This window comes from Dreissena polymorpha, chromosome 15 (genome assembly GCF_020536995.1).
Source record: "Dreissena polymorpha isolate Duluth1 chromosome 15, UMN_Dpol_1.0, whole genome shotgun sequence".
Classification (NCBI taxonomy): domain Eukaryota; kingdom Metazoa; phylum Mollusca; class Bivalvia; order Myida; family Dreissenidae; genus Dreissena; species Dreissena polymorpha.
In genome coordinates, this window is record NC_068369.1 from 57,206,078 (window position 1) to 57,224,665 (window position 18,588).

At 32.8% G+C, this 18,588-nt stretch overlaps 2 protein-coding genes and 2 long non-coding RNA genes across 4 annotated transcripts in view; 1 reads left to right on the forward strand and 3 right to left on the reverse strand.

Annotated features, from left to right (window-relative positions):
* The window catches only part of LOC127860914 (uncharacterized protein KIAA1958 homolog), a 217,918-nt gene that overhangs the window by 154,089 nt on the left and 45,241 nt on the right, over nt 1–18,588 (forward strand). The window lies entirely within an intron of this gene.
* LOC127860913 (bifunctional purine biosynthesis protein ATIC-like) overlaps nt 1–18,588 on the reverse strand; it is an 81,463-nt gene that overhangs the window by 62,321 nt on the left and 554 nt on the right. The window lies entirely within an intron of this gene.
* Nucleotides 11,367–13,540, reverse strand: LOC127860924 (uncharacterized). Its single transcript, XR_008039965.1, has 5 exons — nt 13,320–13,540; nt 12,790–12,866; nt 12,498–12,594; nt 11,807–11,888; nt 11,367–11,517 (listed from the first exon to the last, which is right to left on the reverse strand). It is a non-coding gene; the product is annotated as an uncharacterized LOC127860924 (long non-coding RNA).
* On the reverse strand, nt 14,330–15,472 carry LOC127860925 (uncharacterized). Its single transcript, XR_008039966.1, has 2 exons — nt 15,041–15,472; nt 14,330–14,669 (listed from the first exon to the last, which is right to left on the reverse strand). It is a non-coding gene; the product is annotated as an uncharacterized LOC127860925 (long non-coding RNA).

Below are 18,588 nucleotides of genomic sequence, written 5' to 3' on the forward strand. Positions count from 1 at the left end.
TGAAATGATTTTATCAGAAAAATGCAATTAATGTGAAAAGTCCACTGGCTTTTATTGGGAATTCGGGAGCGCGGGGGACCTATAATTGGGAGTTTTATAAACTTTGTTCTGATTGTAGAAGCGTAATTGTCCCAAAATTGAAAATTTAGATGGAAGTCTGACGCCTTAGGTCTCCAACTGAAATAAAGGGTCGATGCCCCCCCCTCTGCATATAGCTTATTGTTCTTGTTTATAGTCATTGTAAGTGCAAATTCTGGTGAGAACAATGCAAAATTTTATTAACAAGACCATCCGTCACACTGCATGTCTAAACGTCATTTTATTTAAAAAATGTCTTTTGCACATGAACAGAAATATGCAAATCGTTTACTGCAGAAAATGTAAACCAGTAAAAAATAACCAAGCACATATGCAATCAATATATAATTTGGTTAACATATTGTTTTACAGTATACTATTGCAGTGCTATACTTTGCTTATAGTTAATTTGACATGGCCATACATGCCATAATTTTTCAGACCAATTCCGGGACATTGAGTTAAATTGTCCGGGACTTTTGCCGATTTTCCAGGACATGTATAAATTGTAGCGATATTTATAGACATATGCAGTTTTGGCACGTTTTTTTTGTTTCACATCGTTAATTGCAAAAGTTCGAAAGCCTATCCGAAATACACTTGATCTATTAACGTCAAATTAAACATTACTACTTCCGTTACTAGATACAAGCCACGTGTTTTCAGTGTAGGCGTTCTAAACATAGATGGTGACGTCACTGCGTAATTGTATTAAGACCGGTGTGTAACGCGTAGTTGTTGATACGCCTTTATTCATTTATAACATTTATATAATAAAAAATACAAAAATACAGTACCGTTAGATCGTCAACTCAAATCAATTCACTATACATACAACCAATCACAATTAATTTTTTACTCAGCGATGTTGAACTTCAGATGTGTGAACAACTATCCTTTGCCCGTACGCAGCGGGAAATAATGACGTAGTAGATTAAAGTCAATCAACAACCACATTAAACAATGCCGCCTTTTCGGTTTGACCGCGAACGTGAGACAATAGATATGATAACAGGACCCCTGTTAATTGATCGATTTTGACACGTAGCGTAGTCTGCCTATTCGGGTAGGCATTGTCATGGAGATGCTGCAGATATACACAGATTCGAGGTGCAATTAAGCCTAAGATAAGGTACATGTATATATGGATTTTGTAAATTCCGGGACATTTGACAGATTTCCGGGACAGCGGGACAAGTTCTTCATTTCCGGGACTGTCCCGGACAATCCGGGACGTATGGCGTGTATGGACATGGTGGACATGCAACATTTCAACTGAGCAAACTTGGTATCAGGCGTAACTTTTCGGAATGCCGAGGAAGCCATAACAATTTTCGTTCTCAAATCAGGAAATACATTTTGAAAGTCCTGACTTCCTGCCCTTTACTTATAGAAGTTCCAATCACAAATGTTGGAAGTCTAAACAACTTAAATGGTGATGTTAACTGAATGTCAACTGTGTAAATGATGACAAACTCTTCCCATCTATTTTGGGTAACTTTACATTTGTGAAAGTAACTAGATATATCATACATCATACAACAAGGGATGAATTTTACTTTTCTTTATTCACAAGCAATTAAAATAGTCAATGCGTTTGTTCTTTTCGTTAAACTCGTTAAACCAGTCTAACTGCTTTAACCAAGTTGTCTGAAAAACACGCAACTTCTGTGTTTCAATTGCTTTGGATTTTTTTGTGTTTTCTGATTAGATTCATTTTCATCAATTTTTAATTTACGTTTTGGCGAAAGTGGAATGCCAAAATTGGCAAACGTACGTTGCAACATTCTGAACACGAATGATAAGTGGTACAAGTTCAATATATTTCAGTGTTTTTTTTCACTTATAGGGGAATGGTGGCGGGGCCCGTCCAAAGGGGAAAAATGCGTCGTTTTTTAGGAAAAGGGGAAAATTAAAAATTCACTTATTGATATGTAATGATATTTATTATATTAATACACATGTTTGTATGAATATAATATCCACAGCTGAATGTCTTTGTCCTTTTTCTTAAAATTAAAATATATATCAATGATTTTTTCAACATTAGTTTCAGAAAGTTCAGCCTTCATGCACAGTCTCAGTTTTCTTAGCCATTTTGAGTCTAATTGGGATCTTTTAAATCAATAAAATGGCAAATTTGAGCATTTTTTATCAATAAAATGGACCAAATTGAAATGATTTTGACACAATATAGACACATCAGGCCTGTTCCTGGCCATTTTGGGAGAAAAATGCAATTAATGTCAAAAGTCCACTGATTTGGGAAAAACTATTTAATATAACTCTTTATAATAATTCAAATTAATATAAAGTATAGTTCTCTACTTTGTTAGTTGTTTATGAAATAAATTTGAGATATATTTATCATGATTAAGAGACAATTCTTTCCAAAAAAAAAAAAAAAAAATTTTTTTATTTTTTTTTTCTTCTGGAGGGGATTTTTTTTTACAAAATGGGGGAAAAATATATACTCTTTTTTGAGGGGAATGGGCCCAAGTATCGGCCCCGAAATTGTCATAAAAAAAACACTGATATTTGTCAAAGTGATATCTGTGTTTGCCAATTAAAATATTAACAAGTTACAAATGGGTCGCAATGTTCTTAATTGAAACAATGGTGCAGGCCTACTAACTGTTACAACAATTGACAACTTTTGGCCAAACAGGGTCCAAGACAAGGTCTCAACTTCTTGGCCGACATTCACACGTTATTGTGACAATAAACAAGCACTTACTCCAATTTAGCGCAGTCTGCCTAACCGTGAACAGCGAACGTGTTAAGATTGTAGTCTGCTACCATTCTTAAATGCACAAGTGTCTACTGTGAGCCTGCGCCAATCATATTGGAAATAGGCGGAGTTAAGACTGATCGAGATGTGTGCAAAACACATTGAGTCTGCAGAAAGCAGTGTTGATTGAAGCATAATTTTAATCAACAGCTTATGTCACGAGTTGCTATTTTTTGGTGTATGACCAATTTTTAGGAAGTACAGTGGATGTCATGGGGTTTGTTATTGGCGTATGGAAACAATTATCGGGCGTAATATACGGTAATATGCCACTTAGTGCAAGCACTGCTCAAATGATCGTGAATTCGAACAAATCTGCCCCCTTCCCCTGAAACAAAACTCGGTTTTACACTGATCTCAAAATCAAGCCCGGACAACTCAAATCTGGATTTCCTGAATAATCCAGACAATTGACAACCCTGCATAGGAAAAGACCCTAATTTGAAAGAAAATAAACACTGGCATTATGATCCATATGTGTGTTCTTTGTCATTGCTTTCAAATCTCAAGTGCAATAGACAAAAAAATCTATATTTTGAAAAGCACTCACAGAAGTTGAAAATGCAGTTTAAGAGCTTTAGAATATCTTTACTTAGTATGCCATATTCATTTAACTACTTTTCACATTGAATGAAATAATTTTAATGCTGACTTTCTGAAAATGTTTGAAAAATATTTAATAAAAACATTAAAGAAACACAATATACATCGTATGACTATGTTTATACGGTTCAACATTTAGTGACATATAACATTTTACTCAGTTTGACAATAATTGTGTCACATCAATTGATGGACTAGGGTTACATAAAGACTTGGTCCGAAAGGTTAATAATTTATAATTAATATATCAGTCTTTCTGAAATACCGTCGGTCCTCGGATTTTTCCAATAATAATTTGGAAAATCCGGAAATTATTCTAATAATGCCGGACCTCGTGCCCGGTAATAAAATTTTGGCGAAATTTGGAATTCCATTAGCTATTTTCAGAAAAGTTTCAAGACATAAGTGGGAATTTACTGAGTTATTTCTTAATACTCCGATCATGAAGAACATTTTTTCTTTGGTTGCATTTTTTGAATGACGTATGTGCATATGGGTGAATATTTGATTAGGTTCCATTCTTAATAAAAAATAATCAAAAACACAATTAGTAAAGCAGTGTTGACAGACCGTTTATCAGTTACTTACATGTAAGACGGACGTCAACCTAAGCTGGGCACGACCTAATGTGACCCAGATCGCGATTATGAAGGCTTATTTGACGCACGTCAAAAGCTATGAAGAGAACACCGTTACGGATATAAATACTTGTTTGATAATATCATTTTATTTCAACTTAATTTAAATGAATTTTTTGGCGTTGTTTCATTGTATAAAGTGATCATGAGTGGCTATTACATCAATTCCAAATCGTCAGTGACTTTATCAGAACATTAAGTGCGTAACGGTGTAAATACACATTTTAATTACGTTTTACAACTTAAAGAATTTCTATGAAATGTTTGGGTACATCAGTCTTCAAATTAGCCTATAAGCCCGAAGCCCGAGTCGATTCTTGGGCCGGTCGGTCGATCCTAAAAGCTTATAAAATAGCCCGATCGGTCAATTAAATATTTGAGCGTCATATCAATAATCTGACATATACGCGTTTTTAAGAGGCAGGTTTAAATTCGCTATTTGAATGCCTAAAATGACGTTATACGTTTTAAAGCATGCGGCCGCCATTTTTCTAAACAGTCGTGTAAACATCCAGGTATGTTGCTATTTAAAGTAATGATGTAATGGACGCCCAATCAAGATGAGGTTATTCAAACTGAACATGTGTAGATCACGTTCCGGGATGTTCGCGCATCGGACACTTCGTAATGTTTTAAAATAATGACCAATCTAGAAGCGTATTTAATTTTAGAAGCGTTTTCCGAAAATGTGTTTATAATTTATGAAAAATGGACAAGTAATTTTTCAATAAAAATAAAAGAGTCTGTAAGGGATATTGTACGCATTGGGTTAAAACAAATTGATCCTTATTACAGTTAGGTTTCCATGTGTTTTAATCAATTATTTTTGCGTATTAGAAGTTTTTTAAATGTATTATTAATAATTGTAGTACTTTCGTTTATTCTGTAATCTCGTTCTGCTACGTGACCTATTTTGCTACTTATAATCTGTTTACGAATATACAATACTTTTCACGGTTGACACATGCTTATCAAAACATCGTGAGTAAATTAAAGAAGCAGACATTTTCACTTGGTAGATTGGGCAATTAACACACCCAGTGGACTTTTGTTCTGAAGTCACATGCGGACAATTCAGAAATTTACTGGCGATTGTCCTAGTAATAATACGATAATAATCTGTTATTTTAATAGGCTGATGTATTTTAGAAGTTCTTCGGATATTTAAAAAAAAAAGATAATAATTCGATTTGCTTTAAAATAAAACCAAACACCGGTTATACTGATTAATGGAATCATTGAATGAGAACATGTGTAATAATAAAGTTAAAATAAACAGCATAATTATCTGGTGCATTTTGTATAAAATGCATTTCAAAAGGAAACATTATACCCTTTATTACTGTAATCACATGCATCTGTTTTTACTAATGGAAGTAGATTTTCTGATTGTTAATAACTATTTTGGTGTTCCTGGCCAAAAAAGTCATACAATTTAAATTGACCTCCTCGGGCTATTGAACATGTCTTCGGGCTATTCAAAATTCCATCTTATTAGCCTGAAGGGCTTTTGGCTAAAATATTTAGCCTGAAGACTGGGGTACATGTTTATATACTAAATTCTACTTTCATTGGACACCTTTTTGAAGACTTTATGATGTTAGAACACGTTTGCAGTTTTTGTTGAATCTTTATGTATATAAAAATCTTCTTTTTATGCGGCGTAACAGTGTTGTCACATTTGTAATGGTGTGGACAGATTTTCTTATACTTTCATATTCTTGTTTATTTTTACTAGAAAGTATATCAGATAAGTTCCATGTAAAATTTGTGATGTTGTTTGAAAGACAATCGGCGATATGAATACGAACTTTATTTGCATCATATTGTTTGTATAAATTTGTCCACACCATTACGATGTTGTCAACACCATTTTTCATTCAGCTTAACGGTGTGGAACGTAACGGTGATGACATTCGGGAATTCTGACAGAACTGATTCCAATTGTATTAATTCTCCATTTTTGTCTGATAAATTCCATGTAAAATTTGCGATACTGTTTGAAAAACAATCGGCGATATGAAAATGAAGTTTATTCACACCATAATGTGTGTATATATTTGTGCACACCGTTAGGATGTTGTCATCACTGTTACTCATTCAGCGTAACGGTGTGGACTGTAACAGTGATGACATTCAGGCATTTGATCATCCACAAACAGCATGCTACTTGTCTCAAAAACACATTACGCACATATTATTTTGTAGCATCTAATAAAACATAATATTTGAAATCATAAAAGAACAGGAAGTGGAAATAGCAAAGGAAATGGAAGAACGGTGTTGACACTGAATAAAAGTACGTTCAATATTTTACTTACTTTTTGATGATTTTCACATTTTTCGCGCATGTTCATTGCTTCATTATGACGTAAAAGGTTGAAAGAATGTTTACTTTACTTTTCGGAAAAAGTTGTATCCCTGTATCATTCCCGTGCAGTAGATGAAATTTTCTTCGTAACGGTGTCGACTTGAAAAATTACGGACAACGACATAACTGACCATTTATAAATATTCTGCATATAAAGATACTAAATGTAACTGTTATTAAGTTAAGTTTAAATATATTTAGCTCCATATGGTTGGGTTTCCAGCGTTTTTTTTCCCCAAAGGGGAAAGGTACCTGTACCCCTACAATTGGGAATTTTTCGAGTCGTGAAATCTTCAAATTGGGAAAAAACGAGTCGCGAAATCAAAGAATTGGGAAAAATTCGAGTCGCAAAATTGATGAATTGGGAACCTTTAAAAATGCATGTAATCTATCATTAGGGGCTATATTCTGCATCACAAAGCATTTTAAACTCTAGGTTTTGACAGAAAAACTACAGTACGGTTATGATATTTTGACTATCGTATCATGTCATGTGAAAATTGTGTTATTGCCACTTCAGTTAGAATGTGCTTGTCAATTGGAAAAAAATATCTTCCAGTGATAGGCATAAGCATTGAGGTTGCATAAAAAATAATATTAATAATTTTGTTTTAGCACTTAAAAGTCTTACAAGCCCTGCATTGTTTCATGTGAGTTAAATTAAAAACTTAAAAACTAAACAAAAACAACAACAATGGATCTTGTACTGGTTTGACATCTTTTAACAATAGACAGTGAGAATTATATAGTCACATGTAACCAAAATGAGTTTTTAGAGTGGAATGCTTTAACAATAATTTTCAAAGGTAAGTCTTATATTTTGTTTTGATTTTTTTTCAAATCATCAAATAAGATATTAAAGGGATCTTTTCACGCTTTGGTAAATTGACAAAATTGAAAAAAGTTGTTTCAGATTCGCAAATTTTCGTTTTAGTTATGATATTTGTGAGGAAACAGTAATACTGAACATTAACCATGCTCTAATATAGCCATTATATGCATCTTTTGACGATTTTAAAACCTAAAAATTATAAAGCGTTGCAACGCGAAACGATTGAATAATTTGGAGAGTTCTGTTTTTGTCGTTAAATTTTGTGAAACTACGAAGATTGCTTATATAAGGTATAAAATACTTCCAGTGTATGTACTCGGCAGAATAGCTCAGTAGGCTAGAGCGTTTTTACTTCAGGACTATGGCAGGACTCCAGGGGTCACTGGTTCGAAACCTGGTCCGGGCAATGTTCTTTTCCTTTTTTTAATTTTATTCTTGATTTTTTACTGGAGCTTTTAAGATCCAATGTTTACATTTATCGATATAAAGCATTTAATGAATAAGTTAAAAAATGCCAAAATCTGTGAAAAGGCCCCTTTAAGATCATCTGCCATTAAATGCTTATGTATATGTTGTAAATAACTATAGGATTTTACACCCATGTTTCATTATTATAATTTATGTTAAACTTTTATTTGTTAATATATCCATATCCAAATAGTTACTGTCCGGATTTGACACTTAAAAAACTATACATAGAAGTAATATGCACATAAATTTTAACTCAATACGGTTCCTTTTTTTTTAATGTCAACAAAAAATTAGTGTTGAGAAAGTTTATTGATGTAAGGAAGACTGGTCTTAGCGATGGAATTCTTTCACGGGAAATATCGATCACTCGTCGCGGTTATGTAATCAATTCACATTTTACACAGCGGTTAGAGTTGCGCCCCATTTGAAAAGTTTTGTTTACTTTCTACGCAACAATGTCCGGCGAAAATTATAAATGGCCGAAAATGAAAGGCTCGACAATATCAAAAGATATTTCCAGCGAAAATAAAAGGCACTGGCTATTGGGAATGGCACCTAAAGTCGTTCAGAACGGTAGATATCGAGATTGGGAAAGGTCCGGTGCTAAAATTGGGAAGCCTCCGGTAGGCTTTGGGAAAGGTACCGTTCCCCGGTACTAGTTAAAGAAGGAAAAAAAACGCTGGTTTCTTTTTTTTTCGTTTGACATTCTTTTATAAAAACAATCAAGAAAATTGCCCTTTAAGAATTCGGGCAACACACTGCAGGTTTTTTTTTTACTAAGAAAGTGACGCCGATATTCGGCGTCTTCCCCTACCAGAATTTTTCCCCTAAAAATACCATTTCCCCTCCAAAAATATAATTTTTCACCAAAATATAATATTTTACCCTCAAAGAAATGTGTTTTTTTTCTTTTGGGAAGTCGACACTTATCCAATTTGTACCATGTACAACGATCTCGCTCTCTCTCTCTCTCCCGACGAACACTCAAATCTGGGAATCCCAGTGATTCTATATATAGCTCTTAAATTACGTCATGGAAACCGGGCAACTAATCGTATTTATCATGTGACTATTTTACTGGATTCCGGTCTTGCGCAAGAAGGGTGTTTCGTCAATTAATTACCGGAAACCAGTCGAATTTTCATCCAGGTTATGTGAAAGCCAAGATATAAACGTTAAAACAGAAAAAGTCTCACAATTGGCGTTCATACAAGAACAAAATAAAACGTTTGGACTCGGAAAATATTAGGATTCGGAGGTGCAATGACTGTAATCAACATCGATTAATACTGTCGGATTATTGTAAAAGTGAAAGTAGACAATCGGCAGCTGCCGCACCTTTCCCTTCCAATACTGAAGCAGATCTAGATCGTCAACCCATTTATCTTGAAATTGAAATCATAATATTGACATCATTCCCCGGCCCCAGTTGAAAACATTTCCCATTATTAGATCTACACCTGCAACTTTTATTAGGACTTTGACTTTAATATCATACTTGTTCATGTGTTTAAGAACAAAAAGGTCAGAGACATGCCTCTTTTTCTAAAAAAACCCTGAAGTCTGTAGGTAAGTTATAGACATTGAAATGAACAGTTTTTAATTTTTTCCCCAAATATGTCTCTTTCGGGCTCGATTTTCCCCTTTTACCCAGCGTCCAGCGTCTTCCCCTTTTTCTAAAAAAAACCCCTGAATGTTACTTAACTACATGGGGGTTAGTTGCTTCGACGAAGCATAAAACTGCTTTAAGCGTGTGATCTGCTAAGAACTCTTAGCTAATATTGTTAACATATTATTAAACATTGTAATTATGAAACTTATCTCTGTTAATGTCTACCATTTAGATAATTGTTGAATATGGACAGTAAATGGAACCTTATCAAATATTCACCCTTATACGGTATCGGAAGATTTTTGCTGCATCGTCAACATTCTATACATTGATGGTGACTTCACTACGTTATTGTCAGTAAGATTGGTGTGTACACAATGGCGTCGTCAATGTAAATTACACACTACGTCATCACTATACAAGTACATTCGCAAAGGGAGAGAATAGATACCATGTACTTTTGGTTCCCGTTATATCCGATTAATTCATAAGCAAGCATGGCATTAACACAGGTCATTGTGATCTTCCCGCGATCTGTCAACAGCTACACAGAAGTTCAAAGCGATCTGTCAATATCTACACAGGAGTTCGAAGGAAACAGAGTATCCAGATATATAACTGGTGATTTCGTTTTCATTTTATTTTTTTAATATCTTAAAACGTTTCAATTAAAATTTGGTGAAGGAGCCAAACCAAACGCTCTTATGATGATCAAACTCAGCACTGCAGATGTTACAGCTAATGACCCTGAAGCAGCTGTAGACAAGTGGCTGGTAAGATTTGATGGTTTTATGTTAAATTAAATATTTAATGAAGTTTTTACGTAACAAACTCACACCTACTTACAGGGCCAACACAGTTTTCTCCCTTAATTAAAAAAAAATATCCAAATAATTTACTCAAAAGCATTGGGATTGACTTTAAGACTGGTATAATATTATAACGTATGCTAGCCTACAACAGCTTAGCAAAAAAATAAGTATTGTATGCTCATTATACAGGGCAATGGTCTTCGTCAACTAAATTATTAGCACCCACCCATGGCTATGCCTGATGGTTATCCAAGCGATGCAGAAGATTAGTCAGAGGAGACTTTTCAGAAGAGGATTCAGATATCCAGGATGAAGAGACAAATCTAAAGAAATCTCTGCAATTCTACATGAATAAATGCATGATTTGTTTATTAATCTGATAATAATAAAATATTGTTAAAAATGTCATCTTTGTCTTTCATCGTTATTTTTTCCTTTTTGGGCCTGAAATGATCAGTCCGGGCCGGAAATGATTGCATGATTTTAAAAGACGCCTGGATAAACATTAAATCAACCACCCGATGATGTATGATCATAACTGTGACTATAATGTAATAACCGGAAGCAAAACACCGAGACTACTAAATAGTGAGGACGAAGAAGAGGCCACTACAGAGGTCCCAAAGACCTGCGGTGGTAAACCACCTAAGGAAACATAAGGTATGAATATAGGACCTCATGGCCATAGGCGCTCGATATCAATGACAATGTTGATTTTTATTTATTTTTTAGTTAACCGTTGTTTATTATAATGCATACACATACTAAATTAATAAAAATCTTCCGACAAAACGTCTTCTTAAAAAAAAAGATAGTTCGACTATGTATGTATAGATATTGACAAGGTAAATCACTCGCCATATTCTAAAGCAATGGATGTGCGTCACTATGCATAATTAAATCGCTGTCACCTCGCTCGCTTATTGAAATGCAAATTCTAAGTAGCAATAACCACTGATTTTAAATTGACATAAACCCAGTAAAATTATACATTTTCTGATAGATATTAGTAAACCATTTCCAAATATGTATGGTTTGTCTATCTTACATTGTCTAAAGTAATGTTAGTGAATGCGGAAACATTGAAAATCCCTTGTGTAAAAATTGTCATTTTTCATTTTTTCAAAATAGTCAACCTGGGTGTATAATTTGTTTAAAATAATGATTATAGAACACATTTTTTATCCAAACTTTTAATAATTCATTACAGATACATTTCAGCTATGTTAGATGTCCTTGCAATTGGATGGTCCGGCAGGATTCTGGTCTGAAACACGTTACCCCCCACCAACGCAGGACCCAAAAATTCCTGAAATAGACAATAAAAAGTTGATTTTTCTAAATTGCAAATTTTCATGTGATTCAATATCACAGTTGAAATTATGTACAACAAAACAAGAATAAATGTTGAAAAAACAAAAACTTATTTGGTTAGTATTAAAAAAAAACATTATCCAAAACATGTACAACTGCCCCACCCACCCAATACAAATGTGATACAACCTGGTATTTAAGAAAATTTTCAAAGTAATATTATTTCTCTTAAACAAAATTTTATTTATGAACTGGCAGTTAAATTGAACAGGAAAAACACCTACGGTTGAATATGCAGCCAGTAATCTGAATTCTTATCCAGAATTATGATATGTCGGTTGATTAGGAATGGCAGCACCAGGAATTCTGAAAGATCGACAATGCATTGCTATATTAAATCTTACATACTTTTGTAAGATGAAACAGAAACACTATTTGTTAGAATAGTTTAACACACACCTATTCAAAAAAAGATAAACATATAATAAAATAATTAAAAAAATATTATAATAATTACTGTAAGAAGTTTCGAACTCATAATATGCGAATGTATGTAACAGCTCAATATCTTTAAACAACTTCTTGAATTTAGTAAATAATTGTCGTTACATTAATTAAGAGCTTGTTTTCTTCATGAAAGGAACTCCAAAGATGCTGAAATATAATAGTGCACTTCATGCAAATATTAATTAAGTGATACTGAAAAACTGAAAGAACAGAACATTTAACCGAAAATGTTTTCTACAAGCTTTTACTGATTCAAAGTTTTTTTTTCAAAGTTTGCTAAAAAAATCATGCTGAGATCAAAATTAGCCAATTGTATGGGCAATTAAATTTTCATCCATTTAAGTAATCTTTTTAATGTAGCACCATATGATAAAATAACTGGAATTCCTTTGCCAAATGAAGTAACTTCCAATTAAATTTATTTTAATAGTATTATTAAAATTAATAATAAGATGCAGTCACACATACTGTTTGTAAAAAAAGGCTGTTGAACAACTGGTCTTTTACTGGAATATTCCTGTCAACCAAAAGGTGAAGGTGGTTGTGTCTCCTCAGAATCCGATATCTATGCAAATGAATAGACATAAACATATTTTTGTCATCACACTTATAAATTACATTTCCCACAATAATATTATTTCTTACAGTAGGGGCATGTGTATATTCTGTATTATTAAATAATTAAGTTTAAATTCAGGATATAATTGTTAACAATCAAATTCAATGTCTTCAACATGCAACTGCTTAAAATGTTACTTACCACAATGTAACTGTGCTCATGTATTTGTGAACTTCCATCATAATCACTGTCAAATAGATCTTTGTCAGTCATGTTCTCTATAAAATAAAAAATAAATAAAATAAAATTTCAATACCGGTATGCACAAAACCTGCGACACATAATAACCGAGTCTTAGCATTGTCTTCTCAATTTTGCAAAGGTTAATTATAGAACCTAACCTTTATATATAATAATATCCATTTATTTTTTGTATATTAATCATGTAAATGAAATAAGAACTGAAATTAATTATAGCAGTTTTAATACGTAAACAAAACTAATAATGAGATGGTGTGTGAATTATAATGCTCCCTAAATGTATAATCAACTTAAAACTAATAAAGTAACTTAGCTTTTAAGTTTATGATTATGATCAATCACAGAAGTTACATTTTACATTTGTTACAAATGAAGACAAGTCCGGTACGACATGGCGCGGGTACGATCTGGAACAGATTTTCTTTGACATATTTAACACAATAATTTAGGTGATTTAAGTAAATTCATACCTGCATCGATACCAGATGAGACGATTTCTCTTCCTGCCAAACAAATACTGTGTTTATCGTACCGATATCCGTAAAACTGCTCAAAAGATCGCTCCCGAATTCACCGTAACAACAATGTAATAATTCCGCGGAAAGGGGAGTAACTCTACTGAACAGGTATAGTGGTGTTGGAAATAAATAAATATATATTATTTCACGCGCATATACCTGATTCAAATGGTTAGGATTTATTAAAAAACACAATAATTAATTTATTAAAAGCCAAATCTCAAGTGAATCTGCAAAATATTGGCCTTCGAATTTTTTACTTTCACTTTTGAGCAATGATTTTTTCTTTTCCAGTCATGGCAAGGTCAGATACCGCTTATTTGGACATATCTCCTCCCACATATGCAAATTTTTCATTTGGATTACTTCTTTTATGCTCGTAGTGAAGCGTTAAAAACACCCCACATTTTTCGGTCAACTTTTTGCCTGAACACCGATTGCGCAATAATTTGCATAGCAGGTGCGTGGTTATTGCTAATCTAACTACATAGTCGAACTATCTTTTTTTTAAGGTTCATGTAAAGTCCCAAAATGACCCCATATAGATGAAATTCTAAAATATAAAAATGATCAGTTATACCCAAAATAAGTTAATGAAATTTACATATGGTTGCAATAATCACATTTTTATTGCATATATGTACACAATAAAAAAAAAAACACTCACAAATGGTAGTAATAATGTAATTATTACAGTTGTTTTTTTCCTGACTTTGTAAAGCGGCCCTGGCCCCTCACTTTGTGAAAAAATGAGTCGCGAACTTGTCAAAATTGTGAAAAATTGAGTCGCAAACTTTTCAAAATTGTGAAAAATTGAGTCGCGAACTTCTTAAAATTGTGAAAAAACGAGTCACGAACTTCTTTAAATTGTGAAATTCAAAGTTCAATGCATTAGCATAGCTAAAGCATGTTAAACACTTGAATATTATCAAAATTTCCTTAAATAATGCAATAAAGGCATATTTTCCTTCTATGAATACTGTATTTGATACAATAACAACACATATACATATATCTGATTTGCAAAAAATTATTCATGTACCAAATGCAACTAAAATACCTGGTCCCAACAATTCTTTACCACAGGAATAACATTTATAAACATAGAACATTTCAAGGGCACATAACTCAGACATGTTCTGGACTTTACAGCTTTAGAACTCTGTTCTTTTTACTCTTGAAAATGTCAATAATTCTCTCAAAATCTGAAGAGGAAAATTCCTTCTTCATGATAATTTTCATGTTCTGTGAGCCTGACCCTCGCCAGTGTATGATGATCTCCCTGGGAGGTTGTCATTTGATCTGAAACATTAGGTATACATTGAAAAACAGTACTTTTGTAAGAAATGTAAACAAGTTATTTTATTTTTCACATTTTTTCACAAAGCATAAATAGACTACATACAAAGTTTGAATCATGAATATGTGTCATGAATATGCATTTAAATGAAAAAAATATATATGAAAAAAACACATTATTACATGTACTTTAACCAAGATTTCCAATCGTAAACAGATACGAATAACAAGTCTCGGTCATCAATACTAGGGGACGTTTTGACTAGGGGCCGTTTTGACTAGCTTCCATCAATACATAAGCCGCGGCAGATACTTTCACTTTTATCAAATGACTTTCCTTATAATGTTATCAATGTGCATGTTTCAAATCTTACCCTTCTGTAGAAAGCTTTTGTTTCTTTACTGTTATCCCAAATTTAAATAAATCGGGATTATTTTGCGTTTTTTTAATTTTCTTCGTGTAGTAGAGAGCGTTCGGCGTCGCCATTTTTTATAGTGACGTTGCTGGGCAGAGCTTTTACTATTTACACCGGTTTCACCGGTTACACAACACTTTAAAATCGATTAAAACAAACAAACATCGGTAACGCGAGTCGACAGTTTTTCGCGAATTCGGAATTAAAAACGAGGTTATGAAACTTATATTTCTGTTCCGAAATGGCCGTTTTTGACAGTTTTGAGCACAAAAAGTCCGTTTTTCACGATTTAAAACGGCCGTTTTTGTAAATATTCACGGCCATGTCAGGTTTGTGAATTGGCCGTGTCAAAATTGTGAAATGTCCGTCCACGGCCAATCGCAAAGAAGGAAAAAAGCCCTGATTATCAAAAATATTGCAAGGTATGGCAAATTCTCAATTTCATTAAAAAAACACAAATGCACCAAATAAAAACACCAACAGTATATGCAAGTTATATGTAAGGTACTCCGAGCATTGAATTGCGTCAATACAGCCCCACAAAGACACTATGCGTATTTCAAAATGAACATGTCAATGCCATGAGTCGCTATTTATAGATTTTGGAAAAATACTAACTTTCTGCGCGCATAGCATGCGATCAATAAGAGTTATGATCTTATAAAATAAAATTAATGAAAATATATCATTTTCATAATATCTCCATAACAATGACACTTGAAACGCACTATTTGAAAAGAATCTTGATATAATTGACTCTCCTCCCGATTTAATTTCATCGGTCGTCCATCTTGGTCAGAAATGTGTATTGATTCGTATTTGCGAATTTGTTAAATATTGCTTATATTAAATATTTACTTTATAACATAACTTGAAATTACCTCTTAAACAAATTATACAAATTTTAGAACAAACGGATCGTGAGTAATATATCAATGATCGATTTTGAAACGAAATATTTTTCGAATATACTTCCGGCAAATAATGGCTTCCTGAACAAGTAAACATGACAAGACAATAACAAAAGCACTTTTTCATCGATGACAAGGTTTTTATAGAAATGTAAGTGTTCAGTTGGTTTAATATGTGCGTGTGCCCAACATTTGTATAATTCATTTTTCCGATCCCACAAATATTATGCCTAGATCGTTAATTGAAATATTGTTATGTCGACTTCCTTGAAACCGGATGTTTTATGCCCCACATGTTTAACTAACGTGTATGGAGTTCAAGATGTGACATAAACATGTTGTAATTTGTTTTAAGGTAGCCAATTAGTCGTCTTTCCGAGTCCTATATATTTCAAATGAACAATCAAAGTGTTTTCCCTTTTGGTAATATAGTTTATTTTTTGTAATTGTGTCATTGTGTGACTATAATGAGTACTGTATTGCGAGTAGATAAGTAATTTTGAAAATGAAGGTTCACTGGTAAGTCCACCATACTTAAAGTAGTTCCCAATTATTGTGTTAACTTTTGACCTTTTTTTAATGTTTTTCTTTTCCTTATTTTAGGATTGTTGGTGTGTGTTGTGTGGACTTTTCATTTGTAGTACCTAACATTAAGTGTATAGACGAGTTAATTGTTATTGTTTACATTCGAGATTTTCCGCGCATGCGCACTGACTGGTTGGCAAAAACACTGGTTACAGTCACGTAAAACATGTATAAAGGACTTTTGTTTAGTCAATTAAACCATAAAAAATCCGAAATAATCATTACAACTCTTAAACAATAGTGCAAATATATCATATTTAGTACCAATAAATGTATATTCATATATATAATTTCCTCTTTATAATATACAAATAAGTTATTAGCATCAGAGTAAACGTGGTCGGAAGACTAAATACTGACAATACCACACAACAAAACAATAAATTAGCCGTATTCTTTTGTAAAGTAAGACTTAAAAAAATGATATTTCAAAACTTATAAAACATATATTAATCTGATTATAACTATGAAAGGTGTGGATATTGTTATTGTTCATCAGAGATCGAAAGTGTATTATAAGAGGCGCATTTAATCAATTATAAAACAAAGCCATAAAAAACGGAATAAATTACAATCGTTTAATGTCGTGGTAACTTTCTTTTCCATAGAATGAATTTTCGTTCCGTTTCCATTGAATTACAATATTAATAAATTTTAATTAATATACAAATGGAAATAAAACCTGCATCGTGTGCAAATTGAACTGTCTTTGCATGTATATTGAAATCTCTAAACAAGAAATAAGGAGTGATACATGTAACAATCTTGCATTTTATCATAAATATATATTTATTTTATTTATTTTACGCAAATATTGTTTATCCATTGTGATTGCTTTGTTTCATGATGATTGCTTTGTTTCATGATGGTGTTACGTGCACTGCAAGAACGTACAATCTTTACACTAAATTGCTGAGTTTACATTTGCCGGTACCCGCGTTAAATACATCAATTGTGTAGCAGTAATATTGCACAATATTTTAAATTTAAAGTTATAAAGCACTGTATTATTATGATTAAACTGGCTAACATATAGATACACATGTTCCTGTTAATCCGTTTCGGACAAATATCATCTTTTTTTAATATGTTAAATTATTTATTAAAGCAAATGTTACGTATTATGGCTTAAATATTTGGCTTGCTCAATATGACTGCTCAATATGCCAAGAGATGACATGGAGGTATCATAAAGTCTGCCACATGTGGTCTATGCAGGGACCCAATTAAAGTATAGGTCCCTATGTTTATGACACCGGCATGTTTTCTGTGTAATTGTCTGGGCAGTCTCCGATCATAACGAGATCATATGCTTGTGACGAACAAAGGTGCGATTAAACAGGGTTAGAAATGCTGAAACAAAAGTGTCAAAATTGGTGTGCACAATTAACTAAAACAATTAGTTTTATGAATTTATTTGCTGTGTAACAAGGTAAGTTTGTACAGATATATTAAGGTTAAAATCAGTTTCTATATGTTGCGTACAAAAAGTGATCTATTTGTTGTTTGTTTTCATCCTTATTTGTGTTTTTTCATTAAATTTAATTTATTCTAAAAGAATTTCCATTTCTGAAATTTTGTATCTAACATGGACGTGAAGATGCGTTTGTTAGAGATTTTTGTGGTTACCCGTGTGTGGTTACTAACCACATACCGAGCTCGTAGATAGTGTTCTACTCCAAAGCTCGTTTTAAGTTAAAACAAATAATAACAACAATATAATCGTTCCAGAAATGAATTTCCACGCATGCTTATGTTTTATTCATACATAAGTAGTAAAATTATATTTGATACAGTTCATGATTATCAATAAAAACGATGATTATGTCAACATACTCTATTTGCGCTTATATGAATTTCACCTCTTTTTGCCAACCAGTGGGCGGAGTCTAAACTTTGCAGGTGCGTGTGACGTCATGCGTTAACTTGTCTATACAATATTTTGACAAAGGAATTTGTTCAATTTAACTCCGTTTGTTATTTTGATAATTTCATGCATGCGCTGTATAT